Raw genomic sequence first — 22,977 nt, forward strand, 5'->3', positions numbered from 1 at the left:
CTTCCTCAATACTGCACTGGAATGTCAGCCATGAATTTTGAACTCAAGTCTCCGAATGGGACTTGACCTCAGAACTTTGTGACTCAGTGGCAAGACTGCTACCACCTGTGCCACAGCTGACACACCAGAATTTCCAAAGAGCCACAACCCTTTGAATAAAGAAGTTTTTCCTCATTTTGGTCCCAAATGGCCAAGCCCTTATTCTGAGATTGTGACCTGCCAGTTTCAGACTCTCCAGTCAGGAGAAACATCTGCATAGCATTTGCCCTATTAAGCCCCTTTAGTATTTTATATATTACAATGAGATTGCCTCCCAGCCTTTTAAATTCTAGGGAATATGTTAGGTACTCAATCGCTTCTCACAGGGCAGTCCCTCATCTTAAGAATCAGTCTGGTGAATCTTTGTTGCACACCCTCTAAGGCAAATATATCTTTAAGTAAGGAAACCAAAACTGCAGATAGTACCCCAGGTGTGGTCCCACCAATGCCCTATACAATTGCGGTAAGATTTCCATACTTTTCCAAGACAATCACTTTAAAATAGAGGCTAACATTTCATTTGCTTTCCTAATTGCTTGTCTACATGTTAACTTTCTGTGATTCATGAGAAAAGTGTTGTATGGTACTACCACCATGCTAAATGGGATAGATTTCGAACAGATCTAGCAGCTTGAGACTGGGCATCTGTGAGGCGCTTGGGCCATCAGCAGCAGCAGAATTGTATTCAAACACAATCTGTAACCTCATGGCTCAGCATATTCCCCCACTCTACCATTACCATCAAGACAGGGGATCAACCCTGGTTCAATGAAGAGTGCAGGAGAGAATGCCAGGAGCAGCACCAGGCATACCTAAAAATGAGGTGTCAACCTGGTGAAGCTATAACACAGGACTACCTACGTGCCAAACAGCATAAGCAGCAGGTAATAGAAAGAGCTAATCGATCCCACAACCAACGGATCAGATCTAAACTCTGCAGTCTTGCCACTCCAATCGTGAATGGTGATGGACAATTAAACAACTCACTGGAGGAGGAGGAGGCTCCACAAATATCCCCATCCCCAATGATGGAGGAGCCCAGCAGAGCAGTGCAAAAAATAAGGCTGAAGCATTCGCAACAATCTTCAGCCAGAAGTGCTGAGTGGATAATCCATCTTGTCCTCCACCGGAGGTCCCCAGCATCACAGATGCCAGTCTTCAGCCAATTCCATTCACTCCACGCGATATCAAGAAATGGCTGAAGGCACTGGATACTGCAAAGGCTATTGGCCCTGACAATATTCCGGCAATAGTACTGAAGACTTGTGCTCCAGAATTTGCCGCGCCCCTAGCCAAGCTGTTCCAGTACAGCTGCAACACTGGCATCCACCCGGCTATGTGGAAAATTGCCCAGGTATGTCCTGTACACAAAAAGCAGGACAAATCCAACCCGGCCAATTACCGCCTCATCAGTCTATTCTTGATTATCGGTAAAATAATGGAAGGGGTCATCATCAGTGATAATAAGCGGCAGTTGCTTAGCAATAACCTGCTCACTGACACCCAATTTGGGTTTCGCCAGAGCCACTCAGCTCCTGTCCTCGTTACAGCCTTGGTTCAAACATGGACAAAAGGGCTGAACTCCTGAAGTGAGGTGTGAGTGATTGCCCTTGACATCAAGGCCGCTTTTGACCGAGTGTGGCATCAAGGAGCCCTAGCAAAACTGGAGTCAATGGGAATCGGGGAAAACTCTCCCCTAATTGGAGTCATACCTAGCACAAAGGAAGGTGGTTGTGGTTGTTGGAGGTCAGTCATTTCAGCTCCAGGACATCACTACAGGAGTTCCTCAGGATAGTATCCTAGGCCCAATCATCTTCAGCTGCTTCATCATTGACCTTCCTTCCATCATAAGGTCAGAAGTGGAGATGTTCGCTGATGATTGCACAATGTTCAGCACCATCCACGGCTCCTCCGATACTGAAGCAGTCCCTGTCCAAATGCAGCAAGACCTGGACAATATCCAGGCTTGGGCTGACAAGTGACAAGTAACATTCGCGCCACACAAGTGTCAGGCAATGACCATCTCCAACAAGAGACAATCCAACCATCACCCCTTGACGTTCAATGGCATTACCATAAATCCCCTACTATCAACATCCTGGGGGAATACCATTGACCAGAAACTGAACTGGACAAGCCATATAATTGAGTTCTGTCGAAGGGTCATGACTCGAAACGTCAGCTCTTTTCTTCTCCGCCGATGCTGCCAGACCTCCTGAGTTTTTCCAGGTAATTCTGTTATTGTTTTGGATTTCCAGCATCCGCAGTTTTTTGTTTTTAAGCCATATAAATACTGTGGCTACAAGAGCAGGTCAGAGGCTAGGAATTGTGCAACGAGTAGCTCGCCTCCTGACTCCCCAAAGCCTGTCCACCATCTGCAAGAGACAAGTTAGGAATGTAATGGAATACTCTCCACTTGCCTGGATGAGTGCAGCTCCCACAACGCTGACACCATCTAGGACAAAGCAACCTGCTTGGCACAACTTCTACAAACAGTCACTCCCTCCACCACTGATGCACAGTAGCAGCAGTGTGTACCATCTAGAAGATGCACTGCAGGAATTCACCAAGGCTCCTTAGACAGCACCTTCCAAACTCACGACCACTACCACCCAGAAGGACAAGGGCAACAGATAGATGGGAACATCACCACCTGGAAGTTCCCATCCAAGTCACTTACCATTCTTAACTTGGAATTATATCGTTGTCCCTTCACTGCCGCTGGGTCAAAATCCTGGAACTCCTTTCCTAACAGCACTGGGGTGTACCTACACCATGTGGACTGCAGCGGTTCAAGAAGGCAGCTCAACACCACCTTCTCAAAGGCAACTAGAGATGACAATAAATGCTGGCCCAGCCAGTGAAGCCCACATCCCATGAATGAATAAAAAAATGTTTCCTTTGAATACTTGCATTTAAAGGTCTTTCACCTTTTAAAAAGTATTCTGTTTTGCTACTTGTCTTTCCAAAATGGATAACTTTAAACTTTCCCACATTGTATTTCAACTTCCATGTCCTTGGCCACTCATTTAACTTGCACATATCCCCTTGCAGCCTTTTTGCATCCTCAACAGCACTTACTAAATTCATTCATGGGATATGGACGTTGCTGGCTAGGCCAGCATTTATTGTCCATCCCCTAATTGCCCTTGAGAAGGTGGTGGTGAGCTGCCTTCTTGATCCCCTGCATCCATGTGGTGTAGGGACACGCACAGTGCTGTTGCAGGGGGTGGGGGAGTTCCAGAATTTTGACCCAGTGACAACAAAGAGATGCCGATATAGTTCCAAGTCTATGATGAGCAGCTTGGAGGGGAACTTCCAGGCAGTGGTGTTCCCATGTGTCTGCAGCTCTTGCCCTTCTGGATGGTGGTGGTCGTGGGTTTGGAAGGTGCTGTCCAGTTCCTGCAGTTCATCTTTTAGATGCTACACACTACTGCCACTGTGGATTGTTGGTGGAGGGAGTGAATGTTTGTGGAAGGGGTGTCAATCACGCAGGCTGCTTTGTCCTGGATGGTGTCAAGCTTCTTGAGTGTTGTTGGAGCTGCACTCATCCAGGCAAGTGGAGATTAATCCATCACACTCCTGACTTGTTCCTTGTAGATGATGGACAGGCTTTGGGGAGTGAGGATGTTAGTTACTCGCAGCAGGATTCCTAACCTCTGACCTGCTTTTGTAGGTCAGAGGCTAGGAATCTACTTTCCCACCTACCATTGTATCGTCAAGATTCATGGATACGTTACACACGATCCCCTCATCTGAGCAATTGACATACACCATAAATAACTGAAGCCCAAGCACTGATCCTTGCAGTACCAGTGAGTTACAGTTTGACAACATGACCCGTTTAAACCTTTCCTCTGTTTTCTGTCCTTTAATCAACCCTTAATCCATAGTTATATATTACCCCCAAATCCATGAACTCTAATTTTGAATATTAACCTCTTGCAAGCTTTTTTGAAAATCCAAATATGCCACATCCACTGGCTCCCCCTTACCACCTGACTAGTTACATCTTCAGATAACTTTAATAGATTTGTCAAACACAATTTCCCTTTCATAAATCCATATCGACTATGTCTAATCATAGTATGATTTTCCAAGTGTTCTGTTACCACATCCATAAAATACATACTAGCATTTTCCCTGCCACTGATGTCAGGCTTACCGGCCTATAGTTCCCTGTGTTTTGTTCTGAAAGAGTTTGTGTATTCTAAATGGCGCCTTATTTTGGCAGCATTTCCGAATGTGCAGTTAAGTGTTAGACATAATGATAGGCTAGCAGAGAATTTGGGAACACTTCTGACATAAATGTGCAGCCTAAAAACAAATCATTTTAATTTCAATTAAAAATAACTTGCAATAGGTTTGTATTATAATTTTACTTTAAAGCTTTCTTTAAAGGAAAAGGTATGGGAACAGGAGTCGGCCATTTAGCCTCTCCAGCCTGTTCTGCCACTCAACTAGATATCGACTGATTTGTGCCTCAATGCCATTCACCCACTTTAGCCCTGTATCCTTGACTCCCATCTTCCACACTGTATAAACTTAACTTCGTCCAAAACTCTGCTGCCATAATTTGTACCAAGTACCTTTCATCCATCATTCATGCTTGCTGACCAATAGTGGCTCTCAGTTGATTTTAAAATTCTCATCTTTATTTTCAAATCTTTATTTTTGAATCCCTCTATGACCTCACCCCTCATCTCTGTAACCTTTGGTCCTGCAACCCTCTGAGATACCAAATCTGGCCTCTTACACATCCCAGATTTTAATTGCTCCATCTTTGATGGCCATGCCTTAAGCCACCGAGAACCTAAGCTCCAGGATTTCCTCCCTAAACCTCTCCATAGATGTTCCCTCTAAGCTGTGCAGCTACTCAAAAGTTCCTGGCAAGCCACACAAAAGTTGACTCCTTTAAATTAGTGTGTGTGCACAACCATGCAAAAAAATAATTAAAGGGGCTGTGCACTTAAATAAATTGCTGCGCATTCCAGGCAACCTGATCGAGGTGTACAAGATTATGAGGGGCACGGACAGGATGGATAGGGAGCAGCTGTTCCCTTTAGTTGAAGGGTCAGTCACGAGGGGACATAAGTTCAAGGTGAAGAGCAGGAGGTTTAGGGGAAAAACTTTTTTACCCAGAGGGTGGTGACAGTCTGGAATGCGCTGCCTGGGAGGGTGGTGGAGGCGGGTTGCCTCACATCCTTTAAAAAGTACTTAGATTTACAGGATGGTACCAGAACGACAAGGTTATAGCTATCAGAAAGGGATGAACAGGTTGGATCTCTTTCCTCTTGAAGGCTGAGGGATGACTCAATAGAGTGCTTTAAAATTATGAATGATTTTCATGAAGCAGACAAGGAGAGAATGTTTCTGCTTGTGGGGAAGAGCAAAACCTGAGGCCATCAATATAGGATAGTCACCATAAAATTAAATAGGGAATTCAGAAGAAACTTCTTTACCCAGAGAGTGGTGAAAATGTGGAACTTATTGCCACGGGGAGTAGTTGAGGTGAATAATATAGATGCATTTAAAGAAAAACTGGATAAACATACAAGAGAGAGAATAGACGGTTATACTGATAAAGTCAGCTGGTGAAGGAGGGGAGAAGGCTCAAATGGAGCATAAATGCTGGCACAGACTGGTTGGGCCAAACAACCTGTTTTGGTGCTGTATGTTCTAATTATATGTATCATATACTGTGTGACTTGCTGTCACATTTTGTTTGATGATGCTCCTATGAAGTGCCTTGGAATGTTTTACTATGTTAAAGGTACTATATAAATGCAAGTGATTGCTGTTGTTGATGATAGACAGATATTTAAAAAAATATCTATCTTAGTTCTGAAAATTTCAATTGACCCAACATCCACAGCCTTTGGGTGAGAATTCTGTTTCTATTCTTGTGTGAAACAGTGTTTCCTGATTTCACTCCTGAATGACCTGACCCAGATTTTAAGATTATACCTCCTGGATTCCTTCATGAGGAAATACCTTCCTCTGTTGCAAAACTATTAAACCCTTTTATAATTTTAGATATCTCTCAGCCTTCTAAACTCAAGGGGGTACAACCTGTTTATGCAACTTTTCCTCATTATTGCACCCTTTAAGTCCTGATATAATTTGGTGAACCCATGCTGTAACCCCAACAAGGGCAATATATTCTTCCTGAGGTATGGTGGTCAAACTGAATCCAGTACTCCAGATGGGGACTGACAAAAGCTCTATATAAATGAAGCATAACCACCTCCCCTTTATATTACAACCCTATTTCAACCCTGGTCAATGTTCTGTTAGCTTTTTTTGATTAGTTTTTGTACATTTTAGTGACTTGTGTACCTAGAAACCAAAATCCCTTTGCTATTTCACAATTTCTAGTTTCTCACCATTAAGAAAATATTCTAATTTGTCTTTTTTGGATTCAAAGTGAATTACCTCACACTTTTTCATATTGAGCTCCAGCTGTCAGTTTTTCCCCACTCACTTAATCTGTCCATGTCCCTTTGGAACTTCCTAATCCCAACTTCACAATTTACTGTGCCTGCTAATTTAACATTGATGAAGGAATAGCTAGTTCTATACCCAAATTTACAAATGACATTAAATTAGCAGGATTAGTTAGTCCATTTGCACCACCCCCCCCCCCCCCACTCCCTTGTAGATGAAAAATCTGTCTTTTGTTCAGAAATACCAGTTGTTTGGAAATTTTTTGAGCAGACCCTTTATGTCATTGGCATCATTTTAGTACACTACTTCGGGAGTAGAAACATGGAAGGTACAGCATTTGGATAAGTAACACAATTTTTATTGCTGTTTTATAATGTTTTAGCACTCTTCTATGTTTCAGGTAAATATTTATATCTATGGTTCTGTCCAGTTCACACACTTGTGATTAGGCATTCTCATATTATTCTATAGTCCAGAAAATTCCAAAATCCAGAAATGACGTGGTCCCAAGCCTCAGAGTACATTCCCATTATCCCTACTTTCTGTTTCCTACCTCCCAATACCAGGTGCCAACCCTTGTCACAAGGTGACCTTCAATTCCATGTGTTCTCATTTTGCTCATCCCTTGTGTGGATCCTTATCAAATTCCATGGCTAGCCCTTGTATTTATTCCTTTACGAAAAAAAGAAAGGGGATCAAAAATCTTTGTCGCTGTGAAAGAAACTTGTCTAGGTTCACTGTTGGTCATGCATCATTTTGGATTCTTTAAGAATATTATATCACATGGTGGGTGGTTACTGGATAACCAATTAGATTAAGTAATTAAGAAGGCAAACGGAATGTTGACCTTTATTGAAAGAGGGATAGAGTAGGGAAGTCTTGCTGCAACTGTACAGGATATTGGCGAGACCATACCTAGAGTAGCGTTTTGGTCTCCTTACTTTGGATTCAGTTTAGAGAAGGTTCGCTAGGTTGAAGAGGTTGTCTTATGAGGAAAGGTTGAGCAGGTTGGGCCTATATTCATTGGAGTTTAGAAGAATGAGAGGTGATCTTATTGGAAGATATAAGATTGTGAGGGGGCTTGATAGGGTAGACGCTGGGAGAATGTTTCCCATCGTGAAGGTTACCTAGAACAAAGGGGCACAGTTTCAAAGTAAGGGGTCTCCCATTTAAGATGGAGAGGGAGAGAAATTTTTTCCCTGAGAGTCGTTTTTCTTTGGAATTCTCTACCCCAGAAAGCAGTGGAGGTTGGGTCATTGATTCAAGGTCGAGTTAGACAGTTTTTTGATCTGCAAGGGAGTTGAGGGTTATTTTGGTTGGCGGAGGCGGGGGGGGTGGGTGTTAGCAGGCAGGAAAGTGGAGTTAAGGCCATGATCCTATTGAATGGTGGAGCAGGCTGGAGTGGCCAGATGGACTAATCCTGCTCCTGTTTCTTATGATCTTATGATCTTAGTAACAATGGAGTAATACCCTGCAATCTGTGCAGCCTGCTAATATTTAAAATTATGCAGTTTTAAGTTAGCGTATTGTTGATGATGTCACAATATTAATGACTTTATTACTGCTTTTGCTTTGGAATTTTTTAAATTTGTTAACAGTTTAAAATGTGGTTCTTGGGTGGTTTAATAGATAATGTTGATGTAGTACTGCACCATGGAGTATTAGGATACTATGTGCTCCAAAATCATGCGCACAAACTGTTCCCAAATTTAATAGAGATATTTTGAAGTAGACGCAGAAAATGTGAAATCGTGTCAGGTTGTCTCCCGGAGGGTTGGCAGTCATTTTCTTGAGCTGCACTATTGTAGCAGCAGGAGACCAGTTTAAAAGTTGCATTCACAGGGGCCTGTAAACAGTTTATGTACCTGCCTTGTTACATAGGAACATGACAGGAAAAAATGCAGGTGCAATTCTATGTGAGATTAGATCATGTAACTAATGCCATTATTTTTAAAAAGCATATGTCAGCCAGTACTATCCTATGATATTTTCAAACAAACTGGAACATTGATGGCACAATGATCAGTAGCAGTTAAGTGGCTGGCAAGAAAACCAGAAATTCAAGACCAAACAAAAATGCCATTGGCATATCCTCACATCACCCCTGAAACCAAATGTTGGGGGTGGGGATGTTCGATTTTCAATCTGGGATCCAGAACCCGACACCCGGATCCAGAACCCGACACCCGGATCATATCCGAGGCTTGTCCTATGTCAGCATCAGTGACACGATGCGATTTTTAAATTCAAAGGCCTTAATTGGGTCAGTTTGGTGCCCAATTAGTGGCAGCAGGCACTGCCTGCAGGCAGGAACTAGTTCTGGAGGGTGATTTTGAAAGGCAGACGGCAGCCGTGACTTGGCTTTCTGTTGGAGCAGGCAGGAGAACGGAGTACCAGTAGCTTCATGGCCCCAAAAAAGATCTCAAATGCTCACTCAGCAGGTACTTAATCTGCTTTGCTCAAGTGATGGCAACTTTGTGCCTTTGTATGTGCACCTCAGTTTGACCATCCTTTTTTTTAAACAGGATTTTAAATCAGCAGCCGCAATCAATAATGTCCCCCCACAGCTGTGCACAAACATGCCCCAGACCGTTCTCTCTTCTTGTTCTTTCCTTTGAAAATGTAATTCTGTTCCTCTCCAGCCCATTAAATTGCTATTAAGCTCATTGTTAATTGGAAGCAGCGGGTTGCTGGCTTCCTGCCCCCCTCAACCCTTCCTTTAAAAATTGCAGCATGTCATGGAGGTGTCAGAAGATTGACACCCCATCTGAGACAGCTATTTTCAAAGCGCCACTTCAGCTAGCCTCATCTCCATGGGCAAATGAAAATCCAGCTTGGGGATTGTATATTGATGTGTAGAATACACAATTGGACAATATTGTACCTGTGCAATACTTAAGTAAAACAATTAAATAGAATTTGCTTTCTACTCCTTTCTGCCTCGCTACATCTCTCCTCCTTTAAGACCTACCACTTTGACCTTTTGGTCACTTGTCCTAATATTGTCTTATTGTAACTCAGTGCCACATTTTGTCTGATAAAACTCTTGTGAAATTCCTTTTGATGATTTATTGGTGGAGTACAGTTCTACTTGCACCAGCAGTCTTCCAAATGGCTGCCATTTACATGTAGCTTAGACTGTTGGTAGGCAATTTTTGTATGGGTAACACGCAAGTTCAGAACCTTGTGATGCTGAAGTTAATTGCAGTGTCCTGACTACTGCTGTAACAGGGACGAGAGATTAAAACGTGATTGTCCCATTTGGAAATTTGTGAGATGGGAAAGCATGTTTGTTAAAATTATTGATATTGCATCTGTTCTTTTGAAATAAGATGTAAGGAAGTCAGGTTGTTAAGTCAGTGCTAGATTGACTCTTATCTGATTTTTGAATACGATTTTTAATGCGTTTTTTTTCCCCTCAATCTATACATCCTGCTCCCCCGCCTCCCGCAAAGAGGTTAGAGGGGCTGGGATTTGGAGAGGATGGTGGATTTCTAGCGGTTGGAGTGCATCGAATGTGGCCACTGTCAGGAGAAGCCTCTCATGGTGCAACATAGGGATGCTATTCACTCTGGTTAATATGTCGCTGTGGGAAGGAAGAACAAAAGATTGCAATGGTGTTGCATGTTCATTTGCCAGTCATAGTCACCTTCACTTTTGTTGCATGACATGGAAAAAAGGCTATTTGACCTGCATAAGCATCCTTCCACCCAAATTTTCTTTTGCCAATCTGCAGCCCTGAGTGGAAAGAGGCTTTCATCATGCAATCGATTGAACACATACATTTCACAATCTCTAATGCTCCCTTCCCACCCACCTACTTCCATCCTTGGCTGAGTCCTGGCTAAGGAAAAAGTTAGAGGCTTTGACATTCACTTTATTGTGCCCAGTACAGCTCCATCCACTGTTGCAATTTTGGGGCCCTGACTTTGTGCAACGTCAGCTGCATTAGCAAAGGGACCCATTTCCTGACTGGGCCTCCTCCCACACATTATAATATAAGTATTATATTACTTTATTATGAAATATCTTGCTCTGTGGGGCGAATACAAAGAGTAAAACACTGGTTGCTTAGTTTACTTTATGGGCATTGGAATCTTTTCTTCAGCCACTGTTGATGTTTCCCAAGAGAATTGAGATTGATGAACAAATAAACAGTAAACTATCTAACCTTCCTTCACTCTGCAAGCACTGAAAAGAAGGACAATTGTGGTCCAGTGTTTTGGAAAAAGCACACAGCCTTAGTAAGTTTAGTAAGAAAATTCTAAATTGAAGAGCTCAGAATGCTCACATTTTCTTCCCTGGTTAGATTGTTGTCCTTCCTACAACATTGGTCCCCTGTTCATGTCATCATCAACATGGCACTCAGGGTCTTGCACATGCCACCTAACTTAATTTCCACAAATGAAAGATGTTATTCCATCTTCGGGAGAATTTTGGTTTCCAGCCCATAGCATCTGATTCTTCTGGGAACTTACTTTTTAAAAATTAAGCTGAGACTTTGGACAAAAATCCAAAATGTACTTAAATCAGTATATAGAAGCAAACATAATGCTACTACCAATACTTTCAAAGAGATCTCCCTGCTCTAATTTTCAGTGTTACTCCTTGCAAAAATGGTGGTACAGTTTTGCAGAGGAACTGTGTAACTATTACAATTTATGTCAAATGTGCTGATTAAAGACAAAAATATTTGTGACACAACTAAGGGTAAATATGTAATTACCACTGTACCTACCCAAATACATGCCACTGTTTTGAGAGAACATTTGTTTCTGACAGGACATATTAATAGAAAGGTTCTAGCATATGGAGTTAATTGGGTACAGTTGTTGGTTAGTACTGCAGCCTATTTGTGGAAGGATTAGTAAATGGAAGTGCTGTAAATAAAAGTAATTTATCTTTCCACTTTTTTATTTGTTTGTTCATGGGATATGGGTATTGCTGGCAAAGCCAGCATTTATTGCTCATCCATAATTGCCTTGAGAAGGTGGTGCTGAGCAGCCTTCTTGAACCATGTGGTGTGGGTGCATCCACAGTGCTGTTAGGAAGGAAGTTCCAGGATTTTGACCCAGCGACAGTGAAAGAACAGCGATATAGTTCAAAGTCAGGATGGTACGTGGCTTAGAAGGGAACTTGCAGGTGGTGGTTTTCCCATGTGTCTGCTGCCCTTGTCCTTCTAGGTTGTGGAAGTCATGGGATTGGAAGGTGCTGTCGAAGGAGCCTTGGTGAGTTGCTGCAATGCATCTTGCAGATGGTACCTATTGCTGCTACTGTGTGTCAGTGGTTGAGGGAGTGAATGTTCAACTTGGTGGATGGAGTACCAGTCATGTGGGCTGAATTATCCTGGATAGTGTCGAGCTTCTTGAGTGTTGTTGGCACTCATCCAGGCACTCCATCACACTCCCGACTTGTGCCTTGTAGATGGTGAACAGGCTTTGGGGAGTCAGGCAGTGAATTACTTGCCACAGAATTTCTAGCCTCTGACCTGCTTTTGGAGCCACAGTATTTATATGGCTGGTTCAGTTCAGTTTCTGATCAGAGGTAACCCCCAAGGTGTTAACAGTGGGGATTAATTGATGATAATGCCATTGAATGTCAAGGAGAGATGGTTAGATTCTCATGTTGGAGATGGTCATTGCTTGGCACTTGTGTGGCGCGAATGTTACTTGCCACTTACCAAACCTGAATGCTGTCCTGGTCCTCTGCATATGGACATGGACTGCTTCAGTATATGAGGAGCCATGAACAGTGCTGAACTTTGTGCAATTTTCAGCGAATATCACCACTTCTGACCTTATGAAGGAGAGAAGGCCATTAATGAAACAGCTGAAGATGGTTGGGTCTTGGACACTACCCTGAGGAACACCTACAGCCATGTCCTGGGACTGAGATGATTGACCTCCAACAACCACAACCATTTTCCTTTCTGCTAGGTATGACTCAACCAGCAGAGATTTTTCCCCCTGATACCGAGTGACTTCACTTTTGCTAAGGCTCCTTGATGCCAGGACAGTCACTCTCCCCTCACTTCTTGAATTCACCTCTTTTGTTCATTTGGATCAAGGCTGTAAAGTGGGCAGAAGCTGAGTGGCCCTGGTGGAATCCAAACTGAGCATTTGTAAGCAGGTTATTGCTGAGTAAGTGCTGCTTGATAGCACTGTTGATGACACCATCCATCATTTTCCTGGTGTTCAAGAGTAGACTGATGAGTAGTGTTACGCACAGGAAGTGGGGGTTAATTTAAACAGCACTAATTTCTCCTCTCACCACCCATCCGTAAACATATTGATTCCCCTCTTTATAAGCAGTGGCATATTTCCCAACCCCTTGGTTTTGGTGAGATCCATTTCTTATTAATAACCCCCACAGCAAATTCAAGATAGGATGCATTCAAAGGAGTCGTTTATTTGCATACGCTCAAAACGTGAAAGAGGGTTCGCAGCACCCCCCTTGTATTGAGATAATAAAGAGAGGGATCGAGAAAAGAAAGAGTTACAGCACAGAGACCACAGAGAAAAGAGATATTGTTTCAAATAGTTGTTTGGTGGTAGAGAACTTGAATATCACTGAAAAAAGAGACATGTTGAAGCTTTTCATCTTGCACTCATCAGGACACTTCACAAGAATACCAATACAGGGAGAAACAGCAGTTTATACTGTATGAGAAGAGAGTGCTGATTGGTAGCAAGTGCACTCTGGTAGAGGCGTTGCCATGGAGAATGCACCAGTGATGGTGACAAACAGTTAACTCCCAACTATTGTTTAAAATTTAAACCAGGCAGCCTGACCCTGATTGGTCAAGGTATTGCCCTGAGGAATAAGATAGCGAACGTGAGTTGCTGTGGCATTGCATGGTGACCTGGGGCAGAAACTCTGACTGATTTTTTCCAAGATCCTGTTCCCACTATTCCTACCATCAGTAGCCCCCTACCTAATTAGATCAGACCTCAACAACTATTCATTCCTCCCAGACTTCACCATCAAGTCCCATTGCACTCACATCATCCTGACGCCACTAGCCACATGGCCATTTCCTGTTCCTTAGTTCTGGTACATGCCGTACTTGCAAACCTATTTTCAAACAAGAACATATTCAGTTCTATGTTCCTCTTTATTCTGTTCTTTTTTTTTAAAAGTCATAAACTTAATTGCATTTGCCACTTCCACACACATGTTGAAATCAATTATATTTAAAATTCAATTTGTGGGGCAGGAGTTTCACTGAAACTGTAATTTGAGAGTCCTAGGTGCCAGAATCATTCTTGTTACTTTTCTCTGGGCTCTCTCTAAGGCATAAATGCTCTTCAAAGGTAGAAGGCCCTAAATTGTACAAAAGAACCTGGTTTAACTTATAATTGAGTGGAGTTTACATCTTACTTAAATGTCGTAGATTGCCAAGACACCTTCATGTCATTTTAAAAAGATGTATATCGTTTTCTCAGTTCAGTCTCTGTCTTTTTGTCAGTTTCTGTTTTCACCACCTGATGTGATACTTGGAAGTAAATTTTAGGACTTTTAGTTTTAATATAGATTTCAGCTTTGCTCTGGATAGTATGATTGCTATATCTACATAGTTATTTTTTTCATTCTCCTTTTTCTTCCTCTTATTGGAGAAAATGCACAAAATATACTTCAAAATATCACAGCTAAATGAATTGAAAAAGAATAGAGAAACAGAAAAGAAAGGTAGGCAAGGATAAGAAAGAAATATTGTATTTTTATACAACAATGAAGAATGTAATCACTTCTATGCAATTTTATATGTCTAAACAGGCCTGAATGGACTCAGCAGAAAAAGTGTAGTCTGTAGAAATTGGATCTAGTGTCGGAAGAGGTTCATCATTGTTGGAATCCTTCCATCTATGTAAGATGATGGGCATGTTGAGGATGGAGTAACTTCAAATGGTGCACTTTTGTTGATGTATGAATAGACCAGCCTGTGAGAGGCAGGTTTGCCAAAATGCCACGTATGAGGTGATTCTCAGGTGTCATTGTGGGTTGTTGTTTTTGGTGTTGCTGCTTGTTGCCAAGTCATTGGTCATTATGGTGGTGCATACCGGGCCACAGGTGATGTGTCCATTTTCCTTTTTCATCAGCTAGTGTTTCCTGGTGTGAAAAATGATTTTTAGGGTCCCACGTCATGCTTGTAAACATTCTTGAAGTGGGTCTTTTGGCATTATACTGGTCTTCTGGCTTCAGCCATCTCATTATACAGAAATCCTTATTATGCAGCTGAATACCATAGTATGGATGTGCTGAAGTGAGCGAAATTGCCTATGCTTGATGAGTGACTTGGGAGAGTTGCCTTTGAGAGAATATCCACATTCATGATTCTGTCCTTCCATGGGACGCAAACAGCAAAGATGAAAGTGTTGAGCTACCTTTCTTAATAACTGTAATTCGAACATGTTTCACAGCCGCATAACAAGATGCTGAGAATACAAACTAAATAAACCAACACCTTGATCCTAAGAGTCAGCTTGATGTTATTCAATGTTTCATGACTCAGCCAAAGGTGGTAGTTGCTTTCCTTATGTGTGTATCGAGTTCTTTGTCAAGGCACAGATTGTCTGTCACTATGGACCGAAGGTAGCAGAAATTGCTAATTACTTCCAGTAGGGTGTTATTTAGCTTGACCAAGGGCAGATATGTGACACCCTGTCCCAAAGCCACGGTTTTCTTGAAGCTTAGAGTAAAGAAGGACAAGTTACAGGCATGGGGGAGAGAATCCATGAGACTTCGTAGATGGGTTTCTGTGAGCGACTAGCATGGCATTATCAGCATAGGGGAATTCTATGATCAAGACATGCTGTACTTTTGTCTCTGCTTTCAGTCTGGTCAGATTGTAAAGCTGCGTGACCTAGCATATAGATAAACTCCTTGTTTTATCTGCAAGGGAGGCAAAGGTAGGAATATGGAGAAGGAAGTACCAAGACAAAGTGGGGCCATGAACGCAACCATGTTTCACTCCATTCTTCATTCTGAAACTGTTGGAAGTGGTGCTGTCACACTGTACAGTACAGTGCATGTTGGAATACAAGGAGCTTTGCCAGTTTTCCCCAAAGTCTTGTAGAGTTCTAGCTTGCTGATTGTGCCAAATACTTTAGTGAGATCTACCAAAGTAAGGTAAAGAGGCACATCCTGTTCCTTGCACTTCTCTTGTAGCTGGCTTATGGGGAAGATCATGTCCACTGTAAATCTGCCACCACAGAAAATGCGCTGTGCTTCTAGATACACTCAGTTTGCAAGTGGATGGAATATTTTAAGCATGACCCTAGCAAAGGCTTTCTCAGTGATACGATGGAGTGAGATGCCTCTGTATTGTTGCAATCTTTTCTGTTGCCTTTGTTTTTGTATAACGTGATGATCTTTGCATCACTTATTTCCTGTGGAACAGATCCTTCAGAGAAGGAGGAGGTCATAAGGTCTAGCAGTAGATGAGACTCTCTATGCTTGAGCCATTCAGCTGGAATTCCATGCTTGCCAGGTGTCTTTCTGCTTACTAAGCAATTAATGGCCTTTTTGAGCTCAATTTACGAGGGTTCATTGTCTTAAGTGAACCATGACAGGCAGCAGCAGGAGAGCGTGATATGCAGACTGGAAGATGTCTGCCTCATAGGAGTACAGCTTATAGTAGTGTTCAACCCAGCAAGACATCTGTTTACTTCTGTCGATGATTATCTGATCATCTTTGGTGATGAGCACACTTTTGATCCCATCATACATAGCAGGTAGATTTCCATTGTCACCGGCAGTTTGGATTTCTTGATGTAAGTGTTTATTTGCGCAGTATTTCCCTGTCTTTTGAATGAATGTCTTGGCTACTTTCAAGATATGCAATGTTCCAGCTGTTGGGTTCATATTATGCATCAGGGTAGGCCTGATCTGATATGACGTTATGGAACTCTGATAAGGTGAGTACTACTCAGGACAGGCCTCTGGGTATTCACCCTCCAGAAGGCACACCAGCTGAAGAGCCTCAGGGCTTATGCTGTTCCTGAACATTGCATAATGACCCCTCAGAATTATTCAGAGCCATAGTCCTACTTAGGACCTGCCAGCACTGGTACATGCAACTTCTAATGAGTAAGAGCAGCTGGCATTCGCTCTTTTATCCTTGCAGGAGAAATGGGTTCATAATGTCTGGGAGAGGGCCCAGAATGGTGCAGCAGTCCCCTACCTTCACATGAACCATGGACGAGGCAGTCATGGAATTAGCCAGGATCGTGGACCATGAAGAAGTCGGCTATGGAGTGATGGACACTTGTGGAGATGGTGATTAGTGAGGGCCATGTGTTCATTAAGAGGGAACCTTTCACTCCACCCTTTCTGATAACATGCAGAATACTGAGTTGAGTTGAGAAGGTTCTGCATTGCAGATGACTCTGCTCTCCAAGGCTAGCTCTCATAATCTCCTTCACCATCACTGGACCAAGAGCTTGAAGCAGCGCTGTCACAGTTACAAGCTCACTGCCCACCAGGGTAGATACAATTACCTTGGTTGGTTCTTGTGCATGGCTAGATAGGGTGGCACAGGTGATAAGCATGACATTAGGGTGCCAGAGGCAGCCGTGGGAAGACTTCCTCCGAGGAGGGAGGTCAGACATGACCCTGCTCATCTGGGCACAGACTCAGGGCCTCAGGGACCAGTGGAAAGGAGGATCTACCTAGATCAACAGCAGCAAATACGCTATCATACATTGGAGTTCCCTGAGACAGTGCGGGGTCATGGGCAGAGAACATAGGAGACATTCTAGGATATTTCAGCTCATGTGTGTCACCATGGCTCAGTTCTTTGAGCATATGAGCTCCTCTAGTGAGAGAGTGGCAACCTCATGGAATGCCATATGTGGCAGCACTTCGACGCATGTAGGAACTGCGCACTGATGTACAAGGGGTTCATGCCACACTACGTAACATGGATTGGTCAGTGGCGCTGATAGCACAGGGATGTTTATGTTTTCTTTATTCTTTCATGGGATGTGGGTATCACTGGCATGGCCAGCATTTGTCCATCCTTAATTGCCCTTGAACTAATCTTGTTAGGTCATTTCAGAGGGCAATTAAGAGTCAACCACATTGTTGTGGTTTGGAGTCACATGTAGGCCAGATCAGATAAAGATGGTAGATTCCCTTCCCTAAAGGGCATTAGAGAAGCAGGTAGGTTTTTATGACGATGATAGTTCCATGGTCACCATTACTGAGACTAGCTTTATTTTGCAGATTTATTAACTGAATTCAAATTGCACCAACTGCTGTGGTGGGATTTGAACCCAGAGCATTAGCCTGGGTCATTGGATTACTAGTACAGCGACATTAGCACTACACCACCATTGCCCTCATGTCATAAAGGGTTTCCAGTTGTTCCCCAGCTAGTGCTTCCCACCAACCATCTGGAGTGCCAACCAAGGGCTGAGGATATCACCAAGGAGGGAGAGGGTGCCACCCCTCATGGGGTGCCATTATCATCCTTGGCCTCCTTGGCTTCAATGACAGGAGGAACATCTGTACAGCAGCGCCCAGTGAGGGAGGCTGACCCCGCAATGATGAAGGTGCAGCAGCTTCTGGAGATGTCCCCACAGGCACCTTCATGATGAAAGTGACTGCCACGTGCATCTCAGCTGCAGGCAGAAGCAATTGAGAAGTCTGCCTCTACTCCTCTGAGTTCCCAATGGCAATAATATGTGGAAGTGGCCAAATGCAGAGGCCAATGCGTTGCACAGAGCACTGAGTGGGTCACTGGGATGTATTCTTCCTGTAACTGTGTACTGTTTACCTTTTTGAGCACAATGTAAATAATAACACTTGAAGCCTGTTTTGTGAGCTCCCTTTTATCAATGGTGGTGCAAGAAACGAGATATGATGTCAGTTAATTACTGTTTTAACCCTAAATTTTGGATTTAACAGCCAGGTTTCTGTTTGCTGGCCTGTCAACACCTCACCGAGGATACTGAAGTGAAGAGGTTCTTCAGTGAAACTGACAAGCTGGGAAGGCTTTGATCAGTGAAACTGAGAAGCACCAGCCGTGGCCAGGTGAGAGGCTGCTCTTTAAAACACTTCTGCACTGAGAGAGGTATCTCTGAGTACAAATACACCAATCACTAATACATCAATCACAGGTTAGCAAGGCCATAAAAAAGCAAACTAAGAAATAAGCTTTATTTCTAGAGGGTTGAATTCGAAATTAAGGAAGTTTTAGTAAACGTTGAGTGTACCACACTTAGGATACTGCGTACAGTTCTTGTCGTCATAATATTCAATGGATATAGAGACACTGGAGAGGATGCAGAGAAGATTTACAACGATGATATCAGATTTGTGTAGGTATACATATCAGGAAAGGATGAATAGGCTAGATTACTTTTGCAAAAAGAAGGCTGAGGGATGACCTCATTGAGGTCCTTAAAATTGTGAAAGTTTTGAGAGAGTGGTTACAAAGAGAATGTTTTCTCTCATGGGGAAGGGCATAACTAGAGGCCATCAATATAAGGTAGTCACCAAGAAATCCAATAGGGAATTCTGAAGAAACTTCTTTATCCAAAAATTGGTGAGAATGTCAAACTTGCTACAAAAGAATGATTGACCTGAATAGTTGAGATGCATTTAAGGGAAGCTGGAAAAGCATATGAGGGAAAAGGGACTAAAGGGGCATGATGGTAGATTTAGATGAAGAGAAACGGGAGGAAGCTCAAATGTAGCATAAACATCGGCATGGATAGGTTAGGCCAAACAGTCTGTTTCTGTGCCGTGTATGGTATGCAATATATATGTAAATAGTGAAGGAGACCGAGGGTTTGACAATCCTGGCAGTGAAACCTCTAATCAGATGTACATCCATTGGCATTAAGAATTGACGTGTTCCAGGTTGCATCTACAGTGGAAGTGTTAGCGTAGGTAACTCAGAGTGAGTTCCATACCATGCCATTCCTCGTGGGTCAAAGGGGCTCATTCAAAATGTGCCTGAAGCAGATCATCCCTGATGTTAATGTACCCTAACAAGACTCTCGAGACCTGCACCACGCCTAGCCACCTCCCTCTGCAGCCAGAGCATCTCGATTTTTTCTTTTTATTTATTAATTTATGGGATGTGGGCATCGCTGGCTAGGCTAGCATTTATTGCCCATCCCTAGTTGCCCTTGGCTGCCTTCTTGAACCGCTGCACTCCATGGTGTTGTAGGTACACCTACAGTGCTGTTAGGAAGGGAGTTCCAGTATTTTGACCCAGCGACAGTGAAGTTACGGCGATATATTTCCAAGTCAGGATGGTGAGTAGCTTGGAGGGGAACTTGCAGATGGTGGTGTTCTGTGTATTTGCTGCCCTTGTCCTTCTAGATGGTAGTGGTCGGGGTTTGGATTAAGGAGCTTTGGTGAGTTTCTACAGTGCATCTTGTAGATGGTACACACTGCTGCCACTGTGCGTTGGTGCTGGAGGGAATGAATGTTTAAGGCGATGGATGGGTGCTGATCAAGCAGGCTGTTCTGTCCTGGATGATGTTGAGCTTGTGGAGTGTTGTTGGAGACGCACTTAGCCAGGTAAATGGAGAATATTCCATCACACTTCTGATTTATTCCTTGTAGATGGTGGAAAGCCTCTGGGGAGTTAGGAGGTGAGTAAATTTCTAATGAATGGATGTTTATGGATGGGTGATTCAGCGATGGTAATGCCTTTGAATGTCAAGGGAGAGGGTTGGATTCTCATTTGTTGGAAATAGTTATTTCCTGGCGCTTGTTTGGCATGAATTGTACTTGTCACTTGTCAGCCCAAACCTGAAAGTTGTCCAGGTATCATTATTGTGGACATAGACTGCTTCAGTATCAGGGGGGAGGCGGTGGCATAGTGGTAATCTCACTGGAGGCCCACAGCAGCTGGTGGAATTTAAATTCAATTAATAAAAATTTGGAAGTAAAAGCTGGTCTACTGGTGATGTTGAAACCATTGTCGATTGTTGTTAAAACCCATCTGGTTCACTTAGGGAAGGAAATCTGCCGTCCTTATCTGATCCCATCAGGCTCACCAATGTCCTTTAGGGAGGGAAATCTGCTATCCTTACCTGGTCTAGCTTATATGTGACTCTAGACCCACAGTAATGTGGTTGACTCTTAAATGCCCTCTGAAATGGCTTAGCAAGCCACTCGGTTCTCAAGGGCAGTTAGGGATGGGCAATAAATGCTGCCTTAGCCAGGGACGCCCACATCCCATGAATGAATAAAAAAAAGTTGTGCTAAACTGCCTCAAAGTCTAAAAGGACCGAAACCAGACGCACCACCCAGTATCAATCTAGGTACCGGAAATGACAAAAGCACACCCAGCCCTGTTGACTCTGCAAAGTCCTCCTTACTAGCACCTAAGGACTTGTGCCAAAATTGGGAGAGCTGTCCTATAGACTAGTCAAGCAACAGTCTGACATAGTCATACTCACGGAATCATATCTTACAGACAGTGTCCCAGACACCACCATTACCATCTCTGGGTATGACCTATCCATCGACAGGACAGACTCACCAGAGGTGGCAGCACAATGGCACATAGTCGGGAGGGAGTTAACCTGGGAGCCCTCAACATCGACTCTGGACCTCATGAAGCCTCATGACATCAGGTCAAACATGGAGATGGAAACATCCTGCTGGTTACCATTTACAGTTCCCCTCAGCCGATGAATCAGTCCTTCTCTATGTTGAACAATCCTTGGAAGAATACTGAGGGTGGCAAGGACACAGAATGTACTCTGGTGGGGGACTTCAATGTCTATCATCAAGAATGGTTTGGTAGCACCACTGCTGATTGAGCTGGCCGAGTCCTAAAGGACATAACTGCTAGACTGAGTCTTCGGCAGGTGGTGAGGGAACCAGCAAGAGGGAAAATCCTACTTGAACTTGTCCTCACCAACCTGCCTGCCACAGATGCATCTGTCCATGACAGTATCGGTAGGAGTGATCACCGCACAGTAGTTGTGGAGATGAAGTCCTGCCTTCACATTGAGGATACTCTCCATTGTGTCGTGTGGCATTACCACTGTGCTTTATGGGATAAAAACAGATCTAGCTACTCAAAACTAGGCATCCATGAGGCCCTGTGGACCATCAGCAGCAGCAGTATTGTATACAATCACAACCTGTAATCTCTTGACCTGGCATATCCCCCACTCGACCATTGTCATCAAGCCGGGGATCAACCCTCAGTCAATGAAGAGTGCAGGAGGGCATAGCAGGAGGGCATAGCAGGAGCAGCACCTGGCAGACCTAAAAATGAGGTGTCAACCTGATGAAGTTACTTGCATGCCATACAGCGGAAGCAGCATGTGATAGATAGAGCTTAGCGATCCCACGACCAACGGATCAGATCTAAGCTCTGCAGTCCTACCGCATCCAGCCGTGAATGGTGGTGGACAACTGGAGGAGGAGGCTTTTCAACAATGGGGGAGCCCAGTACACCAGTGTAAAATACAAGGCTGAAGGATTTACAGCCATCTTCAGCCAGTGCTGAGTGGATGGTCTATCTCAGCCTCTTCTGGAGGTCCCCAGCATCACAGATGCCAGCCTTCTTCCATATCTTCCCATTAGATGCTGGCTTATAGAATGTATCCAGTAATGTAATGGTTTCTTAGCTGTAACTAAATAGATTCTGTCTTTTATCCCTCTAGGACATCCTGTCTCTCTAGCTCTGTAATGTTCACCGTAATCTGTACTGCTACCCTATTTCCTTTCTTTCCTTCCTTGTCTTTTTTGAGTACCTTGAATCCAGGAATATTCAGGACCCAATCCTTTTTTATTCATTTACGGAATGTGGGTATCGCTGGCTGGCCAGCATTTATTACCCATCCCTAATTGCCCTTGAGAAGATGGTGGTGAGCTACCTTCTTGAACTGCTGCAGTCCCTATGGTGTAGCTACACCCACAATGCTGTTAGGAAGGGAGTTTCAGGATTTTGACCCAGTGACAGTGAAGGAATGGCAATATATTCCCGAGTCAGGTTGGTGAGTGGCTTGGAGGGTAACTTACAGGTGGTGGTGTTCCCATCTATCTGCTGCCCTTGTCCTTCTAGATGGTAACGGTAGTGGGTTTGGAAGGTACTGCTTAAAGAGCCTTGGTGAGTTTCTACAGTGCATCTTGTAGATGATACACACTGCTGCCATTGTTAGCTGGTGGTGGAGGGAGTGAATCTTTGTGGAAAGGGGCCAATCAAGCAGGCTGCTGTTGTTGGAGCAGCACCCATCAAGGCAAGTGGAAAGTATTCCATCACACTCCTGACTTGTGCCTGTAGATGGTCGATAGGATTTGGGGAATCAGGAGGCGAGTTACTCACCGCAGGATTCCTAGCCTCTGGCTGCTCTTGTATCTGTAGTATTTATATGGCTAGCCCAGTTCAGTTTCTGGTCAATGGTAACCTCCAGGATGTTGATAGTGGAGGATTCAGCAATGGTAATGCCATTGAACGTCAAGGGGCGATAGTTAGATTCTCTTGTTGGAGATGGTCGTTTTCTGACACTT

General features: G+C 43.6%; 1 protein-coding gene across 6 annotated transcripts in view; it reads left to right on the forward strand.

Moving 5' to 3' along the window:
* prdm11 (PR domain containing 11) overlaps positions 1 to 22,977 on the forward strand; it is a 191,308-nt gene that overhangs the window by 24,254 nt on the left and 144,077 nt on the right. For 4 of the 6 annotated variants that reach the window (XM_041196776.1, XM_041196768.1, XM_041196775.1 and 1 more), the window contains exon 3: positions 18,397 to 18,522. The exons of 1 other annotated variant lie outside the window; for it this stretch is intronic. The gene's annotated coding sequence lies outside the window, so the exon portion shown is untranslated. Of the gene's footprint in view, positions 1 to 18,396; positions 18,523 to 20,067; positions 20,097 to 22,977 lie in introns of all 6 variants that reach the window. One more of the 6 variants, XM_041196769.1, reaches the window with a different exon arrangement.

The sequence above is a fragment of the Carcharodon carcharias genome, chromosome 10 (assembly GCF_017639515.1).
Source record: "Carcharodon carcharias isolate sCarCar2 chromosome 10, sCarCar2.pri, whole genome shotgun sequence".
In the NCBI taxonomy this organism is placed as follows: domain Eukaryota; kingdom Metazoa; phylum Chordata; class Chondrichthyes; order Lamniformes; family Lamnidae; genus Carcharodon; species Carcharodon carcharias.